Genomic DNA, 27,159 nt, shown 5'->3' with positions numbered 1-27,159 from the left:
TAAGACGGTGAGGCTCAGTCAGTCACTCAGTGTTGCCTGAGAGGGCAACACTGCAACAGCCGGCCGCCAGGCTGTCTTTTTTTTGCACAGCTAGTTGCCTCCAGGAGGCCACAAGAGGGAGACAAGGGACTGCAAAATGGAAAATAGGCATCCACCAACTTTACAGACAACTTCTCCTTGCTCCTACAACCTCCATCCTTGCACAGTTTGTTATTCTTCTAGGTAACATAGTAACAAATCCAAATTGCTGCTCTCTTTGTAGGCAAGCAAGGCTTTGTTGCAACTGCAATTCTTACTTCTTCTTGAAATGTAGGGACGACAGTACATTCCATCACATCCATCTAGTGTACACAGGTAGGTCCATTGTGGCGGGCAGGCGAGCGGGCGGGCTGCTTTATTGGCTGTTTGCTGTTCCCCTACTCCACTCCACTATTTGACTGTTGTGCTGCATCAATCAATCAATCAATCAATCAATCAATCAATCAATCAATCAATCAATCAATCAATCAATCAATCAGTGGCTGGCTCAGGTGCAGCTCTTTAACTTACCTAAAAGGGAGGGCGGAGAGAAGACAAGGAAGGTGAATGAGGTGTTCCAATGTGAAATGCCGGAAACACAGAAACACAGACGACACACAACAAGAGGTGGCAATCTATTCATTAATTGCATTTAATCAATGAGCTCATTATCACTCATGCATTGTCCAACAGGTGTTGAAATAATGGGATTAAAAGGGGAGATCCCTTCAGAAAGACAGAAACAATAGCAAAGACAAAAAACACTTTTGGAATCTGCTTTTAGTCAACACATAAGGAAAGGGTGCACCGGTCCTGGAAATACTGCAATACCAGGTCAATGCGTGGAGTGGACAGAGCAAGCTCTATTTCCATCTCCCTGTTCTAAAAATCCATTTAATATATGGTCCCCAGATAGGGGACGTATCAGATATTAAACTGATAAGAACAGATACTACACTTGATCTTAGCCAAAAGGCCGAGAAGCGATAACCCGAACGGGCCGCGCGTTGCCCGAGCCTGCCCGATACTGCTGTTCAGCCCTTGCAGCGATTAAGCCTACTTCTAGGCAATTCCATGGGGCCCTGCAGGCTCACACACTCACAGCTACACGGGAGGTGAATAAAGGCCGGAGAGGAAGCCAGACAGGATTTGCTTCTTTTGCTTGCACCACAATGCAGTGCTGAAAGAGGAGGAATCTACATAAAAACGCCTTCCTGGCAACGCCCAAATGCCCTGCTGCCATGCAGATAAACACTGGCAGCGGCAGCAAGTGCATGCCCACAGCCACCCCTTGTTCCTTCACACCTTGTATCAGCTGTAATCCAGTCCAGTCCAGTGCTGCCTGCTGAGCAGCACTGACCAACACTGCCTGGGCCCAGGCTTTTATCTCTGAGGCCCCATTATGATGTCAGAAAGCTGGCTCTGGAATCCTGAGGGCTCCACTATGACACGTGCAAAGTTCCGTCTGAACTTTATATAAGACGGTGAGGCTCAGTCAGTCACTCAGTGTTGCCTGAGAGGGCAACACTGCAACAGCCGGCCGCCAGGCTGTCTTTTTTTTGCACAGCTAGTTGCCTCCAGGAGGCCACAAGAGGGAGACAAGGGACTGCAAAATGGAAAATAGGCATCCACCAACTTTACAGACAACTTCTCCTTGCTCCTACAACCTCCATCCTTGCACAGTTTGTTATTCTTCTAGGTAACATAGTAACAAATCCAAATTGCTGCTCTCTTTGTAGGCAAGCAAGGCTTTGTTGCAACTGCAATTCTTACTTCTTCTTGAAATGTAGGGACGACAGTACATTCCATCACATCCATCTAGTGTACACAGGTAGGTCCATTGTGGCGGGCAGGCGAGCGGGCGGGCTGCTTTATTGGCTGTTTGCTGTTCCCCTACTCCACTCCACTATTTGACTGTTGTGCTGCATCAATCAATCAATCAATCAATCAATCAATCAATCAATCAATCAATCAATCAATCAATCAATCAATCAGTGGCTGGCTCAGGTGCAGCTCTTTAACTTACCTAAAAGGGAGGGCGGAGAGAAGACAAGGAAGGTGAATGAGGTGTTCCAATGTGAAATGCCGGAAACACAGAAACACAGACGACACACAACAAGAGGTGGCAATCTATTCATTAATTGCATTTAATCAATGAGCTCATTATCACTCATGCATTGTCCAACAGGTGTTGAAATAATGGGATTAAAAGGGGAGATCCCTTCAGAAAGACAGAAACAATAGCAAAGACAAAAAACACTTTTGGAATCTGCTTTTAGTCAACACATAAGGAAAGGGTGCACCGGTCCTGGAAATACTGCAATACCAGGTCAATGCGTGGAGTGGACAGAGCAAGCTCTATTTCCATCTCCCTGTTCTAAAAATCCATTTAATATATGGTCCCCAGATAGGGGACGTATCAGATATTAAACTGATAAGAACAGATACTACACTTGATCTTAGCCAAAAGGCCGAGAAGCGATAACCCGAACGGGCCGCGCGTTGCCCGAGCCTGCCCGATACTGCTGTTCAGCCCTTGCAGCGATTAAGCCTACTTCTAGGCAATTCCATGGGGCCCTGCAGGCTCACACACTCACAGCTACACGGGAGGTGAATAAAGGCCGGAGAGGAAGCCAGACAGGATTTGCTTCTTTTGCTTGCACCACAATGCAGTGCTGAAAGAGGAGGAATCTACATAAAAACGCCTTCCTGGCAACGCCCAAATGCCCTGCTGCCATGCAGATAAACACTGGCAGCGGCAGCAAGTGCATGCCCACAGCCACCCCTTGTTCCTTCACACCTTGTATCAGCTGTAATCCAGTCCAGTCCAGTGCTGCCTGCTGAGCAGCACTGACCAACACTGCCTGGGCCCAGGCTTTTATCTCTGAGGCCCCATTATGATGTCAGAAAGCTGGCTCTGGAATCCTGAGGGCTCCACTATGACACGTGCAAAGTTCCGTCTGAACTTTATATAAGACGGTGAGGCTCAGTCAGTCACTCAGTGTTGCCTGAGAGGGCAACACTGCAACAGCCGGCCGCCAGGCTGTCTTTTTTTTGCACAGCTAGTTGCCTCCAGGAGGCCACAAGAGGGAGACAAGGGACTGCAAAATGGAAAATAGGCATCCACCAACTTTACAGACAACTTCTCCTTGCTCCTACAACCTCCATCCTTGCACAGTTTGTTATTCTTCTAGGTAACATAGTAACAAATCCAAATTGCTGCTCTCTTTGTAGGCAAGCAAGGCTTTGTTGCAACTGCAATTCTTACTTCTTCTTGAAATGTAGGGACGACAGTACATTCCATCACATCCATCTAGTGTACACAGGTAGGTCCATTGTGGCGGGCAGGCGAGCGGGCGGGCTGCTTTATTGGCTGTTTGCTGTTCCCCTACTCCACTCCACTATTTGACTGTTGTGCTGCATCAATCAATCAATCAATCAATCAATCAATCAATCAATCAATCAATCAGTGGCTGGCTCAGGTGCAGCTCTTTAACTTACCTAAAAGGGAGGGCGGAGAGAAGACAAGGAAGGTGAATGAGGTGTTCCAATGTGAAATGCCGGAAACACAGAAACACAGACGACACACAACAAGAGGTGGCAATCTATTCATTAATTGCATTTAATCAATGAGCTCATTATCACTCATGCATTGTCCAACAGGTGTTGAAATAATGGGATTAAAAGGGGAGATCCCTTCAGAAAGACAGAAACAATAGCAAAGACAAAAAACACTTTTGGAATCTGCTTTTAGTCAACACATAAGGAAAGGGTGCACCGGTCCTGGAAATACTGCAATACCAGGTCAATGCGTGGAGTAGACAGAGCAAGCTCTATTTCCATCTCCCTGTTCTAAAAATCCATTTAATATATGGTCCCCAGATAGGGGACGTATCAGATATTAAACTGATAAGAACAGATACTACACTTGATCTTAGCCAAAAGGCCGAGAAGCGATAACCCGAACGGGCCGCGCGTTGCCCGAGCCTGCCCGATACTGCTGTTCAGCCCTTGCAGCGATTCAGCCTACTTCTAGGCAATTCCATGGGGCCCTGCAGGCTCACACACTCACAGCTACACGGGAGGTGAATAAAGGCCGGAGAGGAAGCCAGACAGGATTTGCTTCTTTTGCTTGCACCACAATGCAGTGCTGAAAGAGGAGGAATCTACATAAAAACGCCTTCCTGGCAACGCCCAAATGCCCTGCTGCCATGCAGATAAACACTGGCAGCGGCAGCAAGTGCATGCCCACAGCCACCCCTTGTTCCTTCACACCTTGTATCAGCTGTAATCCAGTCCAGTCCAGTGCTGCCTGCTGAGCAGCACTGACCAACACTGCCTGGGCCCAGGCTTTTATCTCTGAGGCCCCATTATGATGTCAGAAAGCTGGCTCTGGAATCCTGAGGGCTCCACTATGACACGTGCAAAGTTCCGTCTGAACTTTATATAAGACGGTGAGGCTCAGTCAGTCACTCAGTGTTGCCTGAGAGGGCAACACTGCAACAGCCGGCCGCCAGGCTGTCTTTTTTTTGCACAGCTAGTTGCCTCCAGGAGGCCACAAGAGGGAGACAAGGGACTGCAAAATGGAAAATAGGCATCCACCAACTTTACAGACAACTTCTCCTTGCTCCTACAACCTCCATCCTTGCACAGTTTGTTATTCTTCTAGGTAACATAGTAACAAATCCAAATTGCTGCTCTCTTTGTAGGCAAGCAAGGCTTTGTTGCAACTGCAATTCTTACTTCTTCTTGAAATGTAGGGACGACAGTACATTCCATCACATCCATCTAGTGTACACAGGTAGGTCCATTGTGGCGGGCAGGCGAGCGGGCGGGCTGCTTTATTGGCTGTTTGCTGTTCCCCTACTCCACTCCACTATTTGACTGTTGTGCTGCATCAATCAATCAATCAATCAATCAATCAATCAATCAATCAATCAATCAGTGGCTGGCTCAGGTGCAGCTCTTTAACTTACCTAAAAGGGAGGGCGGAGAGAAGACAAGGAAGGTGAATGAGGTGTTCCAATGTGAAATGCCGGAAACACAGAAACACAGACGACACACAACAAGAGGTGGCAATCTATTCATTAATTGCATTTAATCAATGAGCTCATTATCACTCATGCATTGTCCAACAGGTGTTGAAATAATGGGATTAAAAGGGGAGATCCCTTCAGAAAGACAGAAACAATAGCAAAGACAAAAAACACTTTTGGAATCTGCTTTTAGTCAACACATAAGGAAAGGGTGCACCGGTCCTGGAAATACTGCAATACCAGGTCAATGCGTGGAGTGGACAGAGCAAGCTCTATTTCCATCTCCCTGTTCTAAAAATCCATTTAATATATGGTCCCCAGATAGGGGACGTATCAGATATTAAACTGATAAGAACAGATACTACACTTGATCTTAGCCAAAAGGCCGAGAAGCGATAACCCGAACGGGCCGCGCGTTGCCCGAGCCTGCCCGATACTGCTGTTCAGCCCTTGCAGCGATTCAGCCTACTTCTAGGCAATTCCATGGGGCCCTGCAGGCTCACACACTCACAGCTACACGGGAGGTGAATAAAGGCCGGAGAGGAAGCCAGACAGGATTTGCTTCTTTTGCTTGCAACACAATGCAGTGCTGAAAGAGGAGGAATCTACATAAAAACGCCTTCCTGGCAACGCCCAAATGCCCTGCTGCCATGCAGATAAACACTGGCAGCGGCAGCAAGTGCATGCCCACAGCCACCCCTTGTTCCTTCACACCTTGTATCAGCTGTAATCCAGTCCAGTCCAGTGCTGCCTGCTGAGCAGCACTGACCAACACTGCCTGGGTCCAGGCTTTTATCTCTGAGGCCCCATTATGATGTCAGAAAGCTGGCTCTGGAATCCTGAGGGCTCCACTATGACACGTGCAAAGTTCCGTCTGAACTTTATATAAGACGGTGAGGCTCAGTCAGTCACTCAGTGTTGCCTGAGAGGGCAACACTGCAACAGCCGGCCGCCAGGCTGTCTTTTTTTTGCACAGCTAGTTGCCTCCAGGAGGCCACAAGAGGGAGACAAGGGACTGCAAAATGGAAAATAGGCATCCACCAACTTTACAGACAACTTCTCCTTGCTCCTACAACCTCCATCCTTGCACAGTTTGTTATTCTTCTAGGTAACATAGTAACAAATCCAAATTGCTGCTCTCTTTGTAGGCAAGCAAGGCTTTGTTGCAACTGCAATTCTTACTTCTTCTTGAAATGTAGGGACGACAGTACATTCCATCACATCCATCTAGTGTACACAGGTAGGTCCATTGTGGCGGGCAGGCGAGCGGGCGGGCTGCTTTATTGGCTGTTTGCTGTTCCCCTACTCCACTCCACTATTTGACTGTTGTGCTGCATCAATCAATCAATCAATCAATCAATCAATCAATCAATCAATCAATCAGTGGCTGGCTCAGGTGCAGCTCTTTAACTTACCTAAAAGGGAGGGCGGAGAGAAGACAAGGAAGGTGAATGAGGTGTTCCAATGTGAAATGCCGGAAACACAGAAACACAGACGACACACAACAAGAGGTGGCAATCTATTCATTAATTGCATTTAATCAATGAGCTCATTATCACTCATGCATTGTCCAACAGGTGTTGAAATAATGGGATTAAAAGGGGAGATCCCTTCAGAAAGACAGAAACAATAGCAAAGACAAAAAACACTTTTGGAATCTGCTTTTAGTCAACACATAAGGAAAGGGTGCACCGGTCCTGGAAATACTGCAATACCAGGTCAATGCGTGGAGTGGACAGAGCAAGCTCTATTTCCATCTCCCTGTTCTAAAAATCCATTTAATATATGGTCCCCAGATAGGGGACGTATCAGATATTAAACTGATAAGAACAGATACTACACTTGATCTTAGCCAAAAGGCCGAGAAGCGATAACCCGAACGGGCCGCGCGTTGCCCGAGCCTGCCCGATACTGCTGTTCAGCCCTTGCAGCGATTCAGCCTACTTCTAGGCAATTCCATGGGGCCCTGCAGGCTCACACACTCACAGCTACACGGGAGGTGAATAAAGGCCGGAGAGGAAGCCAGACAGGATTTGCTTCTTTTGCTTGCACCACAATGCAGTGCTGAAAGAGGAGGAATCTACATAAAAACGCCTTCCTGGCAACGCCCAAATGCCCTGCTGCCATGCAGATAAACACTGGCAGCGGCAGCAAGTGCATGCCCACAGCCACCCCTTGATCCTTCACACCTTGTATCAGCTGTAATCCAGTCCAGTCCAGTGCTGCCTGCTGAGCAGCACTGACCAACACTGCCTGGGCCCAGGCTTTTATCTCTGAGGCCCCATTATGATGTCAGAAAGCTGGCTCTGGAATCCTGAGGGCTCCATTATGACACGTGCAAAGTTCCGTCTGAACTTTATATAAGACGGTGAGGCTCAGTCAGTCACTCAGTGTTGCCTGAGAGGGCAACACTGCAACAGCCGGCCGCCAGGCTGTCTTTTTTTTGCACAGCTAGTTGCCTCCAGGAGGCCACAAGAGGGAGACAAGGGACTGCAAAATGGAAAATAGGCATCCACCAAATTTACAGACAACTTCTCCTTGCTCCTACAACCTCCATCCTTGCACAGTTTGTTATTCTTCTAGGTAACATAGTAACAAATCCAAATTGCTGCTCTCTTTGTAGGCAAGCAAGGCTTTGTTGCAACTGCAATTCTTACTTCTTCTTGAAATGTAGGGACGACAGTACATTCCATCACATCCATCTAGTGTACACAGGTAGGTCCATTGTGGCGGGCAGGCGAGCGGGCGGGCTGCTTTATTGGCTGTTTGCTGTTCCCCTACTCCACTCCACTATTTGACTGTTGTGCTGCATCAATCAATCAATCAATCAATCAATCAGTGGCTGGCTCAGGTGCAGCTCTTTAACTTACCTAAAAGGGAGGGCGGAGAGAAGACAAGGAAGGTGAATGAGGTGTTCCAATGTGAAATGCCGGAAACACAGAAACACAGACGACACACAACAAGAGGTGGCAAATCTATTCATTAATTGCATTTAATCAATGAGCTCATTATCACTCATGCATTGTCCAACAGGTGTTGAAATAATGGGATTAAAAGGGGAGATCCCTTCAGAAAGACAGAAACAATAGCAAAGACAAAAAACACTTTTGGAATCTGCTTTTAGTCAACACATAAGGAAAGGGTGCACCGGTCCTGGAAATACTGCAATACCAGGTCAATGCGTGGAGTGGACAGAGCAAGCTCTATTTCCATCTCCCTGTTCTAAAAATCCATTTAATATATGGTCCCCAGATAGGGGACGTATCAGATATTAAACTGATAAGAACAGATACTACACTTGATCTTAGCCAAAAGGCCGAGAAGCGATAACCCGAACGGGCCGCGCGTTGCCCGAGCCTGCCCGATACTGCTGTTCAGCCCTTGCAGCGATTCAGCCTACTTCTAGGCAATTCCATGGGGCCCTGCAGGCTCACACACTCACAGCTACACGGGAGGTGAATAAAGGCCGGAGAGGAAGCCAGACAGGATTTGCTTCTTTTGCTTGCACCACAATGCAGTGCTGAAAGAGGAGGAATCTACATAAAAACGCCTTCCTGGCAACGCCCAAATGCCCTGCTGCCATGCAGATAAACACTGGCAGCGGCAGCAAGTGCATGCCCACAGCCACCCCTTGTTCCTTCACACCTTGTATCAGCTGTAATCCAGTCCAGTCCAGTGCTGCCTGCTGAGCAGCACTGACCAACACTGCCTGGGCCCAGGCTTTTATCTCTGAGGCCCCATTATGATGTCAGAAAGCTGGCTCTGGAATCCTGAGGGCTCCACTATGACACGTGCAAAGTTCCGTCTGAACTTTATATAAGACGGTGAGGCTCAGTCAGTCACTCAGTGTTGCCTGAGAGGGCAACACTGCAACAGCCGGCCGCCAGGCTGTCTTTTTTTTGCACAGCTAGTTGCCTCCAGGAGGCCACAAGAGGGAGACAAGGGACTGCAAAATGGAAAATAGGCATCCACCAACTTTACAGACAACTTCTCCTTGCTCCTACAACCTCCATCCTTGCACAGTTTGTTATTCTTCTAGGTAACATAGTAACAAATCCAAATTGCTGCTCTCTTTGTAGGCAAGCAAGGCTTTGTTGCAACTGCAATTCTTACTTCTTCTTGAAATGTAGGGACGACAGTACATTCCATCACATCCATCTAGTGTACACAGGTAGGTCCATTGTGGCGGGCAGGCGAGCGGGCGGGCTGCTTTATTGGCTGTTTGCTGTTCCCCTACTCCACTCCACTATTTGACTGTTGTGCTGCATCAATCAATCAATCAATCAATCAATCAATCAATCAATCAATCAATCAATCAATCAGTGGCTGGCTCAGGTGCAGCTCTTTAACTTACCTAAAAGGGAGGGCGGAGAGAAGACAAGGAAGGTGAATGAGGTGTTCCAATGTGAAATGCCGGAAACACAGAAACACAGACGACACACAACAAGAGGTGGCAATCTATTCATTAATTGCATTTAATCAATGAGCTCATTATCACTCATGCATTGTCCAACAGGTGTTGAAATAATGGGATTAAAAGGGGAGATCCCTTCAGAAAGACAGAAACAATAGCAAAGACAAAAAACACTTTTGGAATCTGCTTTTAGTCAACACATAAGGAAAGGGTGCACCGGTCCTGGAAATACTGCAATACCAGGTCAATGCGTGGAGTGGACAGAGCAAGCTCTATTTCCATCTCCCTGTTCTAAAAATCCATTTAATATATGGTCCCCAGATAGGGGACGTATCAGATATTAAACTGATAAGAACAGATACTACACTTGATCTTAGCCAAAAGGCCGAGAAGCGATAACCCGAACGGGCCGCGCGTTGCCCGAGCCTGCCCGATACTGCTGTTCAGCCCTTGCAGCGATTCAGCCTACTTCTAGGCAATTCCATGGGGCCCTGCAGGCTCACACACTCACAGCTACACGGGAGGTGAATAAAGGCCGGAGAGGAAGCCAGACAGGATTTGCTTCTTTTGCTTGCACCACAATGCAGTGCTGAAAGAGGAGGAATCTACATAAAAACGCCTTCCTGGCAACGCCCAAATGCCCTGCTGCCATGCAGATAAACACTGGCAGCGGCAGCAAGTGCATGCCCACAGCCACCCCTTGTTCCTTCACACCTTGTATCAGCTGTAATCCAGTCCAGTCCAGTGCTGCCTGCTGAGCAGCACTGACCAACACTGCCTGGGCCCAGGCTTTTATCTCTGAGGCCCCATTATGATGTCAGAAAGCTGGCTCTGGAATCCTGAGGGCTCCACTATGACACGTGCAAAGTTCCGTCTGAACTTTATATAAGACGGTGAGGCTCAGTCAGTCACTCAGTGTTGCCTGAGAGGGCAACACTGCAACAGCCGGCCGCCAGGCTGTCTTTTTTTTGCACAGCTAGTTGCCTCCAGGAGGCCACAAGAGGGAGACAAGGGACTGCAAAATGGAAAATAGGCATCCACCAACTTTACAGACAACTTCTCCTTGCTCCTACAACCTCCATCCTTGCACAGTTTGTTATTCTTCTAGGTAACATAGTAACAAATCCAAATTGCTGCTCTCTTTGTAGGCAAGCAAGGCTTTGTTGCAACTGCAATTCTTACTTCTTCTTGAAATGTAGGGACGACAGTACATTCCATCACATCCATCTAGTGTACACAGGTAGGTCCATTGTGGCGGGCAGGCGAGCGGGCGGGCTGCTTTATTGGCTGTTTGCTGTTCCCCTACTCCACTCCACTATTTGACTGTTGTGCTGCATCAATCAATCAATCAATCAATCAATCAATCAATCAATCAATCAATCAATCAATCAATCAATCAATCAGTGGCTGGCTCAGGTGCAGCTCTTTAACTTACCTAAAAGGGAGGGCGGAGAGAAGACAAGGAAGGTGAATGAGGTGTTCCAATGTGAAATGCCGGAAACACAGAAACACAGACGACACACAACAAGAGGTGGCAATCTATTCATTAATTGCATTTAATCAATGAGCTCATTATCACTCATGCATTGTCCAACAGGTGTTGAAATAATGGGATTAAAAGGGGAGATCCCTTCAGAAAGACAGAAACAATAGCAAAGACAAAAAACACTTTTGGAATCTGCTTTTAGTCAACACATAAGGAAAGGGTGCACCGGTCCTGGAAATACTGCAATACCAGGTCAATGCGTGGAGTGGACAGAGCAAGCTCTATTTCCATCTCCCTGTTCTAAAAATCCATTTAATATATGGTCCCCAGATAGGGGACGTATCAGATATTAAACTGATAAGAACAGATACTACACTTGATCTTAGCCAAAAGGCCGAGAAGCGATAACCCGAACGGGCCGCGCGTTGCCCGAGCCTGCCCGATACTGCTGTTCAGCCCTTGCAGCGATTCAGCCTACTTCTAGGCAATTCCATGGGGCCCTGCAGGCTCACACACTCACAGCTACACGGGAGGTGAATAAAGGCCGGAGAGGAAGCCAGACAGGATTTGCTTCTTTTGCTTGCACCACAATGCAGTGCTGAAAGAGGAGGAATCTACATAAAAACGCCTTCCTGGCAACGCCCAAATGCCCTGCTGCCATGCAGATAAACACTGGCAGCGGCAGCAAGTGCATGCCCACAGCCACCCCTTGTTCCTTCACACCTTGTATCAGCTGTAATCCAGTCCAGTCCAGTGCTGCCTGCTGAGCAGCACTGACCAACACTGCCTGGGCCCAGGCTTTTATCTCTGAGGCCCCATTATGATGTCAGAAAGCTGGCTCTGGAATCCTGAGGGCTCCACTATGACACGTGCAAAGTTCCGTCTGAACTTTATATAAGACGGTGAGGCTCAGTCAGTCACTCAGTGTTGCCTGAGAGGGCAACACTGCAACAGCCGGCCGCCAGGCTGTCTTTTTTTTGCACAGCTAGTTGCCTCCAGGAGGCCACAAGAGGGAGACAAGGGACTGCAAAATGGAAAATAGGCATCCACCAACTTTACAGACAACTTCTCCTTGCTCCTACAACCTCCATCCTTGCACAGTTTGTTATTCTTCTAGGTAACATAGTAACAAATCCAAATTGCTGCTCTCTTTGTAGGCAAGCAAGGCTTTGTTGCAACTGCAATTCTTACTTCTTCTTGAAATGTAGGGACGACAGTACATTCCATCACATCCATCTAGTGTACACAGGTAGGTCCATTGTGGCGGGCAGGCGAGCGGGCGGGCTGCTTTATTGGCTGTTTGCTGTTCCCCTACTCCACTCCACTATTTGACTGTTGTGCTGCATCAATCAATCAATCAATCAATCAATCAATCAATCAATCAATCAATCAATCAATCAATCAGTGGCTGGCTCAGGTGCAGCTCTTTAACTTACCTAAAAGGGAGGGCGGAGAGAAGACAAGGAAGGTGAATGAGGTGTTCCAATGTGAAATGCCGGAAACACAGAAACACAGACGACACACAACAAGAGGTGGCAATCTATTCATTAATTGCATTTAATCAATGAGCTCATTATCACTCATGCATTGTCCAACAGGTGTTGAAATAATGGGATTAAAAGGGGAGATCCCTTCAGAAAGACAGAAACAATAGCAAAGACAAAAAACACTTTTGGAATCTGCTTTTAGTCAACACATAAGGAAAGGGTGCACCGGTCCTGGAAATACTGCAATACCAGGTCAATGCGTGGAGTGGACAGAGCAAGCTCTATTTCCATCTCCCTGTTCTAAAAATCCATTTAATATATGGTCCCCAGATAGGGGACGTATCAGATATTAAACTGATAAGAACAGATACTACACTTGATCTTAGCCAAAAGGCCGAGAAGCGATAACCCGAACGGGCCGCGCGTTGCCCGAGCCTGCCCGATACTGCTGTTCAGCCCTTGCAGCGATTCAGCCTACTTCTAGGCAATTCCATGGGGCCCTGCAGGCTCACACACTCACAGCTACACGGGAGGTGAATAAAGGCCGGAGAGGAAGCCAGACAGGATTTGCTTCTTTTGCTTGCACCACAATGCAGTGCTGAAAGAGGAGGAATCTACATAAAAACGCCTTCCTGGCAACGCCCAAATGCCCTGCTGCCATGCAGATAAACACTGGCAGCGGCAGCAAGTGCATGCCCACAGCCACCCCTTGTTCCTTCACACCTTGTATCAGCTGTAATCCAGTCCAGTCCAGTGCTGCCTGCTGAGCAGCACTGACCAACACTGCCTGGGCCCAGGCTTTTATCTCTGAGGCCCCATTATGATGTCAGAAAGCTGGCTCTGGAATCCTGAGGGCTCCACTATGACACGTGCAAAGTTCCGTCTGAACTTTATATAAGACGGTGAGGCTCAGTCAGTCACTCAGTGTTGCCTGAGAGGGCAACACTGCAACAGCCGGCCGCCAGGCTGTCTTTTTTTTGCACAGCTAGTTGCCTCCAGGAGGCCACAAGAGGGAGACAAGGGACTGCAAAATGGAAAATAGGCATCCACCAACTTTACAGACAACTTCTCCTTGCTCCTACAACCTCCATCCTTGCACAGTTTGTTATTCTTCTAGGTAACATAGTAACAAATCCAAATTGCTGCTCTCTTTGTAGGCAAGCAAGGCTTTGTTGCAACTGCAATTCTTACTTCTTCTTGAAATGCAGGGACGACAGTACATTCCATCACATCCATCTAGTGTACACAGGTAGGTCCATTGTGGCGGGCAGGCGAGCGGGCGGGCTGCTTTATTGGCTGTTTGCTGTTCCCCTACTCCACTCCACTATTTGACTGTTGTGCTGCATCAATCAATCAATCAATCAATCAATCAATCAATCAATCAATCAATCAATCAGTGGCTGGCTCAGGTGCAGCTCTTTAACTTACCTAAAAGGGAGGGCGGAGAGAAGACAAGGAAGGTGAATGAGGTGTTCCAATGTGAAATGCCGGAAACACAGAAACACAGACGACACACAACAAGAGGTGGCAATCTATTCATTAATTGCATTTAATCAATGAGCTCATTATCACTCATGCATTGTCCAACAGGTGTTGAAATAATGGGATTAAAAGGGGAGATCCCTTCAGAAAGACAGAAACAATAGCAAAGACAAAAAACACTTTTGGAATCTGCTTTTAGTCAACACATAAGGAAAGGGTGCACCGGTCCTGGAAATACTGCAATACCAGGTCAATGCGTGGAGTGGACAGAGCAAGCTCTATTTCCATCTCCCTGTTCTAAAAATCCATTTAATATATGGTCCCCAGATAGGGGACGTATCAGATATTAAACTGATAAGAACAGATACTACACTTGATCTTAGCCAAAAGGCCGAGAAGCGATAACCCGAACGGGCCGCGCGTTGCCCGAGCCTGCCCGATACTGCTGTTCAGCCCTTGCAGCGATTCAGCCTACTTCTAGGCAATTCCATGGGGCCCTGCAGGCTCACACACTCACAGCTACACGGGAGGTGAATAAAGGCCGGAGAGGAAGCCAGACAGGATTTGCTTCTTTTGCTTGCACCACAATGCAGTGCTGAAAGAGGAGGAATCTACATAAAAACGCCTTCCTGGCAACGCCCAAATGCCCTGCTGCCATGCAGATAAACACTGGCAGCGGCAGCAAGTGCATGCCCACAGCCACCCCTTGTTCCTTCACACCTTGTATCAGCTGTAATCCAGTCCAGTCCAGTGCTGCCTGCTGAGCAGCACTGACCAACATTGCCTGGGCCCAGGCTTTTATCTCTGAGGCCCCATTATGATGTCAGAAAGCTGGCTCTGGAATCCTGAGGGCTCCACTATGACACGTGCAAAGTTCCGTCTGAACTTTATATAAGACGGTGAGGCTCAGTCAGTCACTCAGTGTTGCCTGAGAGGGCAACACTGCAACAGCCGGCCGCCAGGCTGTCTTTTTTTTGCACAGCTAGTTGCCTCCAGGAGGCCACAAGAGGGAGACAAGGGACTGCAAAATGGAAAATAGGCATCCACCAACTTTACAGACAACTTCTCCTTGCTCCTACAACCTCCATCCTTGCACAGTTTGTTATTCTTCTAGGTAACATAGTAACAAATCCAAATTGCTGCTCTCTTTGTAGGCAAGCAAGGCTTTGTTGCAACTGCAATTCTTACTTCTTCTTGAAATGTAGGGACGACAGTACATTCCATCACATCCATCTAGTGTACACAGGTAGGTCCATTGTGGCGGGCAGGCGAGCGGGCGGGCTGCTTTATTGGCTGTTTGCTGTTCCCCTACTCCACTCCACTATTTGACTGTTGTGCTGCATCAATCAATCAATCAATCAATCAATCAATCAATCAATCAATCAATCAATCAATCAATCAATCAGTGGCTGGCTCAGGTGCAGCTCTTTAACTTACCTAAAAGGGAGGGCGGAGAGAAGACAAGGAAGGTGAATGAGGTGTTCCAATGTGAAATGCCGGAAACACAGAAACACAGACGACACACAACAAGAGGTGGCAATCTATTCATTAATTGCATTTAATCAATGAGCTCATTATCACTCATGCATTGTCCAACAGGTGTTGAAATAATGGGATTAAAAGGGGAGATCCCTTCAGAAAGACAGAAACAATAGCAAAGACAAAAAACACTTTTGGAATCTGCTTTTAGTCAACACATAAGGAAAGGGTGCACCGGTCCTGGAAATACTGCAATACCAGGTCAATGCGTGGAGTGGACAGAGCAAGCTCTATTTCCATCTCCCTGTTCTAAAAATCCATTTAATATATGGTCCCCAGATAGGGGACGTATCAGATATTAAACTGATAAGAACAGATACTACACTTGATCTTAGCCAAAAGGCCGAGAAGCGATAACCCGAACGGGCCGCGCGTTGCCCGAGCCTGCCCGATACTGCTGTTCAGCCCTTGCAGCGATTCAGCCTACTTCTAGGCAATTCCATGGGGCCCTGCAGGCTCACACACTCACAGCTACACGGGAGGTGAATAAAGGCCGGAGAGGAAGCCAGACAGGATTTGCTTCTTTTGCTTGCACCACAATGCAGTGCTGAAAGAGGAGGAATCTACATAAAAACGCCTTCCTGGCAACGCCCAAATGCCCTGCTGCCATGCAGATAAACACTGGCAGCGGCAGCAAGTGCATGCCCACAGCCACCCCTTGTTCCTTCACACCTTGTATCAGCTGTAATCCAGTCCAGTCCAGTGCTGCCTGCTGAGCAGCACTGACCAACACTGCCTGGGCCCAGGCTTTTATCTCTGAGGCCCCATTATGATGTCAGAAAGCTGGCTCTGGAATCCTGAGGGCTCCACTATGACACGTGCAAAGTTCCGTCTGAACTTTATATAAGACGGTGAGGCTCAGTCAGTCACTCAGTGTTGCCTGAGAGGGCAACACTGCAACAGCCGGCCGCCAGGCTGTCTTTTTTTTGCACAGCTAGTTGCCTCCAGGAGGCCACAAGAGGGAGACAAGGGACTGCAAAATGGAAAATAGGCATCCACCAACTTTACAGACAACTTCTCCTTGCTCCTACAACCTCCATCCTTGCACAGTTTGTTATTCTTCTAGGTAACATAGTAACAAATCCAAATTGCTGCTCTCTTTGTAGGCAAGCAAGGCTTTGTTGCAACTGCAATTCTTACTTCTTCTTGAAATGTAGGGACGACAGTACATTCCATCACATCCATCTAGTGTACACAGGTAGGTCCATTGTGGCGGGCAGGCGAGCGGGCGGGCTGCTTTATTGGCTGTTTGCTGTTCCCCTACTCCACTCCACTATTTGACTGTTGTGCTGCATCAATCAATCAATCAATCAATCAATCAATCAATCAATCAATCAATCAATCAATCAATCAGTGGCTGGCTCAGGTGCAGCTCTTTAACTTACCTAAAAGGGAGGGCGGAGAGAAGACAAGGAAGGTGAATGAGGTGTTCCAATGTGAAATGCCGGAAACACAGAAACACAGACGACACACAACAAGAGGTGGCAATCTATTCATTAATTGCATTTAATCAATGAGCTCATTATCACTCATGCATTGTCCAACAGGTGTTGAAATAATGGGATTAAAAGGGGAGATCCCTTCAGAAAGACAGAAACAATAGCAAAGACAAAAAACACTTTTGGAATCTGCTTTTAGTCAACACATAAGGAAAGGGTGCACCGGTCCTGGAAATACTGCAATACCAGGTCAATGCGTGGAGTGGACAGAGCAAGCTCTATTTCCATCTCCCTGTTCTAAAAATCCATTTAATATATGGTCCCCAGATAGGGGACGTATCAGATATTAAACTGATAAGAACAGATACTACACTTGATCTTAGCCAAAAGGCCGAGAAGCGATAACCCGAACGGGCCGCGCGTTGCCCGAGCCTGCCCGATACTGCTGTTCAGCCCTTGCAGCGATTCAGCCTACTTCTAGGCAATTCCATGGGGCCCTGCAGGCTCACACACTCACAGCTACACGGGAGGTGAATAAAGGCCGGAGAGGAAGCCAGACAGGATTTGCTTCTTTTGCTTGCACCACAATGCAGTGCTGAAAGAGGAGGAATCTACATAAAAACGCCTTCCTGGCAACGCCCAAATGCCCTGCTGCCATGCAGATAAACACTGGCAGCGGCAGCAAGTGCATGCCCACAGCCACCCCTTGTTCCTTCACACCTTGTATCAGCTGTAATCCAGTCCAGTCCAGTGCTGCCTGCTGAGCAGCACTGACCAACACTGCCTGGGCCCAGGCTTTTATCTCTGAGGCCCCATTATGATGTCAGAAAGCTGGCTCTGGAATCCTGAGGGCTCCACTATGACACGTGCAAAGTTCCGTCTGAACTTTATATAAGACGGTGAGGCTCAGTCAGTCACTCAGTGTTGCCTGAGAGGGCAACACTGCAACAGCCAGCCGCCAGGCTGTCTTTTTTTTGCACAGCTAGTTGCCTCCAGGAGGCCACAAGAGGGAGACAAGGGACTGCAAAATGGAAAATAGGCATCCACCAACTTTACAGACAACTTCTCCTTGCTCCTACAACCTCCATCCTTGCACAGTTTGTTATTCTTCTAGGTAACATAGTAACAAATCCAAATTGCTGCTCTCTTTGTAGGCAAGCAAGGCTTTGTTGCAACTGCAATTCTTACTTCTTCTTGAAATGTAGGGACGACAGTACATTCCATCACATCCATCTAGTGTACACAGGTAGGTCCATTGTGGCGGGCAGGCGAGCGGGCGGGCTGCTTTATTGGCTGTTTGCTGTTCCCCTACTCCACTCCACTATTTGACTGTTGTGCTGCATCAATCAATCAATCAATCAATCAATCAATCAATCAATCAATCAGTGGCTGGCTCAGGTGCAGCTCTTTAACTTACCTAAAAGGGAGGGCGGAGAGAAGACAAGGAAGGTGAATGAGGTGTTCCAATGTGAAATGCCGGAAACACAGAAACACAGACGACACACAACAAGAGGTGGCAATCTATTCATTAATTGCATTTAATCAATGAGCTCATTATCACTCATGCATTGTCCAACAGGTGTTGAAATAATGGGATTAAAAGGGGAGATCCCTTCAGAAAGACAGAAACAATAGCAAAGACAAAAAACACTTTTGGAATCTGCTTTTAGTCAACACATAAGGAAAGGGTGCACCGGTCCTGGAAATACTGCAATACCAGGTCAATGCGTGGAGTGGACAGAGCAAGCTCTATTTCCATCTCCCTGTTCTAAAAATCCATTTAATATATGGTCCCCAGATAGGGGACGTATCAGATATTAAACTGATAAGAACAGATACTACACTTGATCTTAGCCAAAAGGCCGAGAAGCGATAACCCGAACGGGCCGCGCGTTGCCCGAGCCTGCCCGATACTGCTGTTCAGCCCTTGCAGCGATTCAGCCTACTTCTAGGCAATTCCATGGGGCCCTGCAGGCTCACACACTCACAGCTACACGGGAGGTGAATAAAGGCCGGAGAGGAAGCCAGACAGGATTTGCTTCTTTTGCTTGCACCACAATGCAGTGCTGAAAGAGGAGGAATCTACATAAAAACGCCTTCCTGGCAACGCCCAAATGCCCTGCTGCCATGCAGATAAACACTGGCAGCGGCAGCAAGTGCATGCCCACAGCCACCCCTTGTTCCTTCACACCTTGTATCAGCTGTAATCCAGTCCAGTCCAGTGCTGCCTGCTGAGCAGCACTGACCAACACTGCCTGGGCCCAGGCTTTTATCTCTGAGGCCCCATTATGATGTCAGAAAGCTGGCTCTGGAATCCTGAGGGCTCCACTATGACACGTGCAAAGTTCCGTCTGAACTTTATATAAGACGGTGAGGCTCAGTCAGTCACTCAGTGTTGCCTGAGAGGGCAACACTGCAACAGCCGGCCGCCAGGCTGTCTTTTTTTTGCACAGCTAGTTGCCTCCAGGAGGCCACAAGAGGGAGACAAGGGACTGCAAAATGGAAAATAGGCATCCACCAACTTTACAGACAACTTCTCCTTGCTCCTACAACCTCCATCCTTGCACAGTTTGTTATTCTTCTAGGTAACATAGTAACAAATCCAAATTGCTGCTCTCTTTGTAGGCAAGCAAGGCTTTGTTGCAACTGCAATTCTTACTTCTTCTTGAAATGTAGGGACGACAGTACATTCCATCACATCCATCTAGTGTACACAGGTAGGTCCATTGTGGCGGGCAGGCGAGCGGGCGGGCTGCTTTATTGGCTGTTTGCTGTTCCCCTACTCCACTCCACTATTTGACTGTTGTGCTGCATCAATCAATCAATCAATCAATCAATCAATCAATCAATCAGTGGCTGGCTCAGGTGCAGCTCTTTAACTTACCTAAAAGGGAGGGCGGAGAGAAGACAAGGAAGGTGAATGAGGTGTTCCAATGTGAAATGCCGGAAACACAGAAACACAGACGACACACAACAAGAGGTGGCAATCTATTCATTAATTGCATTTAATCAATGAGCTCATTATCACTCATGCATTGTCCAACAGGTGTTGAAATAATGGGATTAAAAGGGGAGATCCCTTCAGAAAGACAGAAACAATAGCAAAGACAAAAAACACTTTTGGAATCTGCTTTTAGTCAACACATAAGGAAAGGGTGCACCGGTCCTGGAAATACTGCAATACCAGGTCAATGCGTGGAGTGGACAGAGCAAGCTCTATTTCCATCTCCCTGTTCTAAAAATCCATTTAATATATGGTCCCCAGATAGGGGACGTATCAGATATTAAACTGATAAGAACAGATACTACACTTGATCTTAGCCAAAAGGCCGAGAAGCGATAACCCGAACGGGCCGCGCGTTGCCCGAGCCTGCCCGATACTGCTGTTCAGCCCTTGCAGCGATTCAGCCTACTTCTAGGCAATTCCATGGGGCCCTGCAGGCTCACACACTCACAGCTACACGGGAGGTGAATAAAGGCCGGAGAGGAAGCCAGACAGGATTTGCTTCTTTTGCTTGCACCACAATGCAGTGCTGAAAGAGGAGGAATCTACATAAAAACGCCTTCCTGGCAACGCCCAAATGCCCTGCTGCCATGCAGATAAACACTGGCAGCGGCAGCAAGTGCATGCCCACAGCCACCCCTTGTTCCTTCACACCTTGTATCAGCTGTAATCCAGTCCAGTCCAGTGCTGCCTGCTGAGCAGCACTGACCAACACTGCCTGGGCCCAGGCTTTTATCTCTGAGGCCCCATTATGATGTCAGAAAGCTGGCTCTGGAATCCTGAGGGCTCCACTATGACACGTGCAAAGTTCCGTCTGAACTTTATATAAGACGGTGAGGCTCAGTCAGTCACTCAGTGTTGCCTGAGAGGGCAACACTGCAACAGCCGGCCGCCAGGCTGTCTTTTTTTTGCACAGCTAGTTGCCTCCAGGAGGCCACAAGAGGGAGACAAGGGACTGCAAAATGGAAAATAGGCATCCACCAACTTTACAGACAACTTCTCCTTGCTCCTACAACCTCCATCCTTGCACAGTTTGTTATTCTTCTAGGTAACATAGTAACAAATCCAAATTGCTGCTCTCTTTGTAGGCAAGCAAGGCTTTGTTGCAACTGCAATTCTTACTTCTTCTTGAAATGTAGGGACGACAGTACATTCCATCACATCCATCTAGTGTACACAGGTAGGTCCATTGTGGCGGGCAGGCGAGCGGGCGGGCTGCTTTATTGGCTGTTTGCTGTTCCCCTACTCCACTCCACTATTTGACTGTTGTGCTGCATCAATCAATCAATCAATCAATCAATCAATCAATCAATCAATCAATCAATCAGTGGCTGGCTCAGGTGCAGCTCTTTAACTTACCTAAAAGGGAGGGCGGAGAGAAGACAAGGAAGGTGAATGAGGTGTTCCAATGTGAAATGCCGGAAACACAGAACACAGACGACACACAACAAGAGGTGGCAATCTATTCATTAATTGCATTTAATCAATGAGCTCATTATCACTCATGCATTGTCCAACAGGTGTTGAAATAATGGGATTAAAAGGGGAGATCCCTTCAGAAAGACAGAAACAATAGCAAAGACAAAAAACACTTTTGGAATCTGCTTTTAGTCAACACATAAGGAAAGGGTGCACCGGTCCTGGAAATACTGCAATACCAGGTCAATGCGTGGAGTGGACAGAGCAAGCTCTATTTCCATCTCCCTGTTCTAAAAATCCATTTAATATATGGTCCCCAGATAGGGGACGTATCAGATATTAAACTGATAAGAACAGATACTACACTTGATCTTAGCCAAAAGGCCGAGAAGCGATAACCCGAACGGGCCGCGCGTTGCCCGAGCCTGCCCGATACTGCTGTTCAGCCCTTGCAGCGATTCAGCCTACTTCTAGGCAATTCCATGGGGCCCTGCAGGCTCACACACTCACAGCTACACGGGAGGTGAATAAAGGCCGGAGAGGAAGCCAGACAGGATTTGCTTCTTTTGCTTGCACCACAATGCAGTGCTGAAAGAGGAGGAATCTACATAAAAACGCCTTCCTGGCAACGCCCAAATGCCCTGCTGCCATGCAGATAAACACTGGCAGCGGCAGCAAGTGCATGCCCACAGCCACCCCTTGTTCCTTCACACCTTGTATCAGCTGTAATCCAGTCCAGTCCAGTGCTGCCTGCTGATCAGCACTGACCAACACTGCCTGGGCCCAGGCTTTTATCTCTGAGGCCCCATTATGATGTCAGAAAGCTGGCTCTGGAATCCTGAGGGCTCCACTATGACACGTGCAAAGTTCCGTCTGAACTTTATATAAGACGGTGAGGCTCAGTCAGTCACTCAGTGTTGCCTGAGAGGGCAACACTGCAACAGCCGGCCGCCAGGCTGTCTTTTTTTTGCACAGCTAGTTGCCTCCAGGAGGCCACAAGAGGGAGACAAGGGACTGCAAAATGGAAAATAGGCATCCACCAACTTTACAGACAACTTCTCCTTGCTCCTACAACCTCCATCCTTGCACAGTTTGTTATTCTTCTAGGTAACATAGTAACAAATCCAAATTGCTGCTCTCTTTGTAGGCAAGCAAGGCTTTGTTGCAACTGCAATTCTTACTTCTTCTTGAAATGTAGGGACGACAGTACATTCCATCACATCCATCTAGTGTACACAGGTAGGTCCATTGTGGCGGGCAGGCGAGCGGGCGGGCTGCTTTATTGGCTGTTTGCTGTTCCCCTACTCCACTCCACTATTTGACTGTTGTGCTGCATCAATCAATCAATCAATCAATCAATCAATCAATCAATCAGTGGCTGGCTCAGGTGCAGCTCTTTAACTTACCTAAAAGGGAGGGCGGAGAGAAGACAAGGAAGGTGAATGAGGTGTTCCAATGTGAAATGCCGGAAACACAGAAACACAGACGACACACAACAAGAGGTGGCAATCTATTCATTAATTGCATTTAATCAATGAGCTCATTATCACTCATGCATTGTCCAACAGGTGTTGAAATAATGGGATTAAAAGGGGAGATCCCTTCAGAAAGACAGAAACAATAGCAAAGACAAAAAACACTTTTGGAATCTGCTTTTAGTCAACACATAAGGAAAGGGTGCACCGGTCCTGGAAATACTGCAATACCAGGTCAATGCGTGGAGTGGACAGAGCAAGCTCTATTTCCATCTCCCTGTTCTAAAAATCCATTTAATATATGGTCCCCAGATAGGGGACGTATCAGATATTAAACTGATAAGAACAGATACTACACTTGATCTTAGCCAAAAGGCCGAGAAGCGATAACCCGAACGGGCCGCGCGTTGCCCGAGCCTGCCCGATACTGCTGTTCAGCCCTTGCAGCGATTCAGCCTACTTCTAGGCAATTCCATGGGGCCCTGCAGGCTCACACACTCACAGCTACACGGGAGGTGAATAAAGGCCGGAGAGGAAGCCAGACAGGATTTGCTTCTTTTGCTTGCACCACAATGCAGTGCTGAAAGAGGAGGAATCTACATAAAAACGCCTTCCTGGCAACGCCCAAATGCCCTGCTGCCATGCAGATAAACACTGGCAGCGGCAGCAAGTGCATGCCCACAGCCACCCCTTGTTCCTTCACACCTTGTATCAGCTGTAATCCAGTCCAGTCCAGTGCTGCCTGCTGAGCAGCACTGACCAACACTGCCTGGGCCCAGGCTTTTATCTCTGAGGCCCCATTATGATGTCAGAAAGCTGGCTCTGGAATCCTGAGGGCTCCACTATGACACGTGCAAAGTTCCGTCTGAACTTTATATAAGACGGTGAGGCTCAGTCAGTCACTCAGTGTTGCCTGAGAGGGCAACACTGCAACAGCCGGCCGCCAGGCTGTCTTTTTTTTGCACAGCTAGTTGCCTCCAGGAGGCCACAAGAGGGAGACAAGGGACTGCAAAATGGAAAATAGGCATCCACCAACTTTACAGACAACTTCTCCTTGCTCCTACAACCTCCATCCTTGCACAGTTTGTTATTCTTCTAGGTAACATAGTAACAAATCCAAATTGCTGCTCTCTTTGTAGGCAAGCAAGGCTTTGTTGCAACTGCAATTCTTACTTCTTCTTGAAATGTAGGGACGACAGTACATTCCATCACATCCATCTAGTGTACACAGGTAGGTCCATTGTGGCGGGCAGGCGAGCGGGCGGGCTGCTTTATTGGCTGTTTGCTGTTCCCCTACTCCACTCCACTATTTGACTGTTGTGCTGCATCAATCAATCAATCAATCAATCAATCAATCAATCAATCAATCAATCAATCAGTGGCTGGCTCAGGTGCAGCTCTTTAACTTACCTAAAAGGGAGGGCGGAGAGAAGACAAGGAAGGTGAATGAGGTGTTCCAATGTGAAATGCCGGAAACACAGAAACACAGACGACACACAACAAGAGGTGGCAATCTATTCATTAATTGCATTTAATCAATGAGCTCATTATCACTCATGCATTGTCCAACAGGTGTTGAAATAATGGGATTAAAAGGGGAGATCCCTTCAGAAAGACAGAAACAATAGCAAAGACAAAAAACACTTTTGGAATCTGCTTTTAGTCAACACATAAGGAAAGGGTGCACCGGTCCTGGAAATACTGCAATACCAGGTCAATGCGTGGAGTGGACAGAGCAAGCTCTATTTCCATCTCCCTGTTCTAAAAATCCATTTAATATATGGTCCCCAGATAGGGGACGTATCAGATATTAAACTGATAAGAACAGATACTACACTTGATCTTAGCCAAAAGGCCGAGAAGCGATAACCCGAACGGGCCGCGCGTTGCCCGAGCCTGCCCGATACTGCTGTTCAGCCCTTGCAGCGATTCAGCCTACTTCTAGGCAATTCCATGGGGCCCTGCAGGCTCACACACTCACAGCTACACGGGAGGTGAATAAAGGCCGGAGAGAAAGCCAGACAGGATTTGCTTCTTTTGCTTGCACCACAATGCAGTGCTGAAAGAGGAGGAATCTACATAAAAACGCCTTCCTGGCAACGCCCAAATGCCCTGCTGCCATGCAGATAAACACTGGCAGCGGCAGCAAGTGCATGCCCACAGCCACCCCTTGTTCCTTCACACCTTGTATCAGCTGTAATCCAGTCCAGTCCAGTGCTGCCTGCTGAGCAGCACTGACCAACACTGCCTGGGCCCAGGCTTTTATCTCTGAGGCCCCATTATGATGTCAGAAAGCTGGCTCTGGAATCCTGAGGGCTCCACTATGACACGTGCAAAGTTCCGTCTGAACTTTATATAAGACGGTGAGGCTCAGTCAGTCACTCAGTGTTGCCTGAGAGGGCAACACTGCAACAGCCGGCCGCCAGGCTGTCTTTTTTTTGCACAGCTAGTTGCCTCCAGGAGGCCACAAGAGGGAGACAAGGGACTGCAAAATGGAAAATAGGCATCCACCAACTTTACAGACAACTTCTCCTTGCTCCTACAACCTCCATCCTTGCACAGTTTGTTATTCTTCTAGGTAACATAGTAACAAATCCAAATTGCTGCTCTCTTTGTAGGCAAGCAAGGCTTTGTTGCAACTGCAATTCTTACTTCTTCTTGAAATGTAGGGACGACAGTACATTCCATCACATCCATCTAGTGTACACAGGTAGGTCCATTGTGGCGGGCAGGCGAGCGGGCGGGCTGCTTTATTGGCTGTTTGCTGTTCCCCTACTCCACTCCACTATTTGACTGTTGTGCTGCATCAATCAATCAATCAATCAATCAATCAATCAATCAATCAATCAATCAATCAATCAATCAATCAATCAGTGGCTGGCTCAGGTGCAGCTCTTTAACTTACCTAAAAGGGAGGGCGGAGAGAAGACAAGGAAGGTGAATGAGGTGTTCCAATGTGAAATGCCGGAAACACAGAAACACAGACGACACACAACAAGAGGTGGCAATCTATTCATTAATTGCATTTAATCAATGAGCTCATTATCACTCATGCATTGTCCAACAGGTGTTGAAATAATGGGATTAAAAGGGGAGATCCCTTCAGAAAGACAGAAACAATAGCAAAGACAAAAAACACTTTTGGAATCTGCTTTTAGTCAACACATAAGGAAAGGGTGCACCGGTCCTGGAAATACTGCAATACCAGGTCAATGCGTGGAGTGGACAGAGCAAGCTCTATTTCCATCTCCCTGTTCTAAAAATCCATTTAATATATGGTCCCCAGATAGGGGACGTATCAGATATTAAACTGATAAGAACAGATACTACACTTGATCTTAGCCAAAAGGCCGAGAAGCGATAACCCGAACGGGCCGCGCGTTGCCCGAGCCTGCCCGATACTGCTGTTCAGCCCTTGCAGCGATTCAGCCTACTTCTAGGCAATTCCATGGGGCCCTGCAGGCTCACAGACTCACAGCTACACGGGAGGTGAATAAAGGCCGGAGAGGAAGCCAGACAGGATTTGCTTCTTTTGCTTGCACCACAATGCAGTGCTGAAAGAGGAGGAATCTACATAAAAACGCCTTCCTGGCAACGCCCAAATGCCCTGCTGCCATGCAGATAAACACTGGCAGCGGCAGCAAGTGCATGCCCACAGCCACCCCTTGTTCCTTCACACCTTGTATCAGCTGTAATCCAGTCCAGTCCAGTGCTGCCTGCTGAGCAGCACTGACCAACACTGCCTGGGCCCAGGCTTTTATCTCTGAGGCCCCATTATGATGTCAGAAAGCTGGCTCTGGAATCCTGAGGGCTCCACTATGACACGTGCAAAGTTCCGTCTGAACTTTATATAAGACGGTGAGGCTCAGTCAGTCACTCAGTGTTGCCTGAGAGGGCAACACTGCAACAGCCGGCCGCCAGGCTGTCTTTTTTTTGCACAGCTAGTTGCCTCCAGGAGGCCACAAGAGGGAGACAAGGGACTGCAAAATGGAAAATAGGCATCCACCAACTTTACAGACAACTTCTCCTTGCTCCTACAACCTCCATCCTTGCACAGTTTGTTATTCTTCTAGGTAACATAGTAACAAATCCAAATTGCTGCTCTCTTTGTAGGCAAGCAAGGCTTTGTTGCAACTGCAATTCTTACTTCTTCTTGAAATGTAGGGACGACAGTACATTCCATCACATCCATCTAGTGTACACAGGTAGGTCCATTGTGGCGGGCAGGCGAGCGGGCGGGCTGCTTTATTGGCTGTTTGCTGTTCCCCTACTCCACTCCACTATTTGACTGTTGTGCTGCATCAATCAATCAATCAATCAATCAATCAATCAATCAATCAATCAATCAATCAATCAGTGG

General features: G+C 47.7%; 18 non-coding genes across 18 annotated transcripts; all 18 read right to left on the bottom strand.

Annotated features, from left to right (window-relative positions):
- Nucleotides 1-815: 815 nt before the first annotated feature.
- LOC142724342 (U2 spliceosomal RNA) lies at nucleotides 816-1,006 on the bottom strand. The gene has a single exon (XR_012876143.1). It is a non-coding gene; the product is annotated as a U2 spliceosomal RNA (small nuclear RNA).
- A 1,304-nt stretch (nucleotides 1,007-2,310) lies between these two features.
- LOC142724341 (U2 spliceosomal RNA) lies at nucleotides 2,311-2,501 on the bottom strand. Its single transcript, XR_012876142.1, has one exon. It is a non-coding gene; the product is annotated as a U2 spliceosomal RNA (small nuclear RNA).
- Nucleotides 2,502-3,785: 1,284 nt separating this feature from the next.
- On the bottom strand, nucleotides 3,786-3,976 carry LOC142724294 (U2 spliceosomal RNA). Its single transcript, XR_012876099.1, has one exon. It is a non-coding gene; the product is annotated as a U2 spliceosomal RNA (small nuclear RNA).
- A 1,284-nt stretch (nucleotides 3,977-5,260) lies between these two features.
- LOC142724340 (U2 spliceosomal RNA) lies at nucleotides 5,261-5,451 on the bottom strand. The gene has a single exon (XR_012876141.1). It is a non-coding gene; the product is annotated as a U2 spliceosomal RNA (small nuclear RNA).
- A 1,284-nt stretch (nucleotides 5,452-6,735) lies between these two features.
- Nucleotides 6,736-6,926, bottom strand: LOC142724339 (U2 spliceosomal RNA). The gene has a single exon (XR_012876140.1). It is a non-coding gene; the product is annotated as a U2 spliceosomal RNA (small nuclear RNA).
- A 1,265-nt stretch (nucleotides 6,927-8,191) lies between these two features.
- Nucleotides 8,192-8,382, bottom strand: LOC142724338 (U2 spliceosomal RNA). The gene has a single exon (XR_012876139.1). It is a non-coding gene; the product is annotated as a U2 spliceosomal RNA (small nuclear RNA).
- A 1,292-nt stretch (nucleotides 8,383-9,674) lies between these two features.
- LOC142724336 (U2 spliceosomal RNA) lies at nucleotides 9,675-9,865 on the bottom strand. Its single transcript, XR_012876137.1, has one exon. It is a non-coding gene; the product is annotated as a U2 spliceosomal RNA (small nuclear RNA).
- Nucleotides 9,866-11,169: 1,304 nt separating this feature from the next.
- On the bottom strand, nucleotides 11,170-11,360 carry LOC142724334 (U2 spliceosomal RNA). The gene has a single exon (XR_012876136.1). It is a non-coding gene; the product is annotated as a U2 spliceosomal RNA (small nuclear RNA).
- Nucleotides 11,361-12,656: 1,296 nt separating this feature from the next.
- LOC142724333 (U2 spliceosomal RNA) lies at nucleotides 12,657-12,847 on the bottom strand. Its single transcript, XR_012876135.1, has one exon. It is a non-coding gene; the product is annotated as a U2 spliceosomal RNA (small nuclear RNA).
- A 1,288-nt stretch (nucleotides 12,848-14,135) lies between these two features.
- LOC142724332 (U2 spliceosomal RNA) lies at nucleotides 14,136-14,326 on the bottom strand. Its single transcript, XR_012876134.1, has one exon. It is a non-coding gene; the product is annotated as a U2 spliceosomal RNA (small nuclear RNA).
- A 1,300-nt stretch (nucleotides 14,327-15,626) lies between these two features.
- LOC142724331 (U2 spliceosomal RNA) lies at nucleotides 15,627-15,817 on the bottom strand. Its single transcript, XR_012876133.1, has one exon. It is a non-coding gene; the product is annotated as a U2 spliceosomal RNA (small nuclear RNA).
- A 1,296-nt stretch (nucleotides 15,818-17,113) lies between these two features.
- LOC142724330 (U2 spliceosomal RNA) lies at nucleotides 17,114-17,304 on the bottom strand. Its single transcript, XR_012876132.1, has one exon. It is a non-coding gene; the product is annotated as a U2 spliceosomal RNA (small nuclear RNA).
- Nucleotides 17,305-18,584: 1,280 nt separating this feature from the next.
- On the bottom strand, nucleotides 18,585-18,775 carry LOC142724329 (U2 spliceosomal RNA). Its single transcript, XR_012876131.1, has one exon. It is a non-coding gene; the product is annotated as a U2 spliceosomal RNA (small nuclear RNA).
- A 1,276-nt stretch (nucleotides 18,776-20,051) lies between these two features.
- On the bottom strand, nucleotides 20,052-20,242 carry LOC142724328 (U2 spliceosomal RNA). The gene has a single exon (XR_012876130.1). It is a non-coding gene; the product is annotated as a U2 spliceosomal RNA (small nuclear RNA).
- A 1,287-nt stretch (nucleotides 20,243-21,529) lies between these two features.
- LOC142724327 (U2 spliceosomal RNA) lies at nucleotides 21,530-21,720 on the bottom strand. Its single transcript, XR_012876129.1, has one exon. It is a non-coding gene; the product is annotated as a U2 spliceosomal RNA (small nuclear RNA).
- A 1,276-nt stretch (nucleotides 21,721-22,996) lies between these two features.
- LOC142724326 (U2 spliceosomal RNA) lies at nucleotides 22,997-23,187 on the bottom strand. The gene has a single exon (XR_012876128.1). It is a non-coding gene; the product is annotated as a U2 spliceosomal RNA (small nuclear RNA).
- Nucleotides 23,188-24,475: 1,288 nt separating this feature from the next.
- Nucleotides 24,476-24,666, bottom strand: LOC142724323 (U2 spliceosomal RNA). Its single transcript, XR_012876126.1, has one exon. It is a non-coding gene; the product is annotated as a U2 spliceosomal RNA (small nuclear RNA).
- Nucleotides 24,667-25,970: 1,304 nt separating this feature from the next.
- On the bottom strand, nucleotides 25,971-26,161 carry LOC142724322 (U2 spliceosomal RNA). Its single transcript, XR_012876125.1, has one exon. It is a non-coding gene; the product is annotated as a U2 spliceosomal RNA (small nuclear RNA).
- Nucleotides 26,162-27,159: the final 998 nt, after the last annotated feature.

The sequence above is a fragment of the Rhinoderma darwinii genome, unplaced genomic scaffold, assembly GCF_050947455.1.
Source record: "Rhinoderma darwinii isolate aRhiDar2 unplaced genomic scaffold, aRhiDar2.hap1 Scaffold_579, whole genome shotgun sequence".
NCBI lineage: Eukaryota > Metazoa > Chordata > Amphibia > Anura > Rhinodermatidae > Rhinoderma > Rhinoderma darwinii.
Note: the sequence above shows the minus strand (reverse complement) of the source record. Positions and strands in the feature narration are given on the sequence as shown.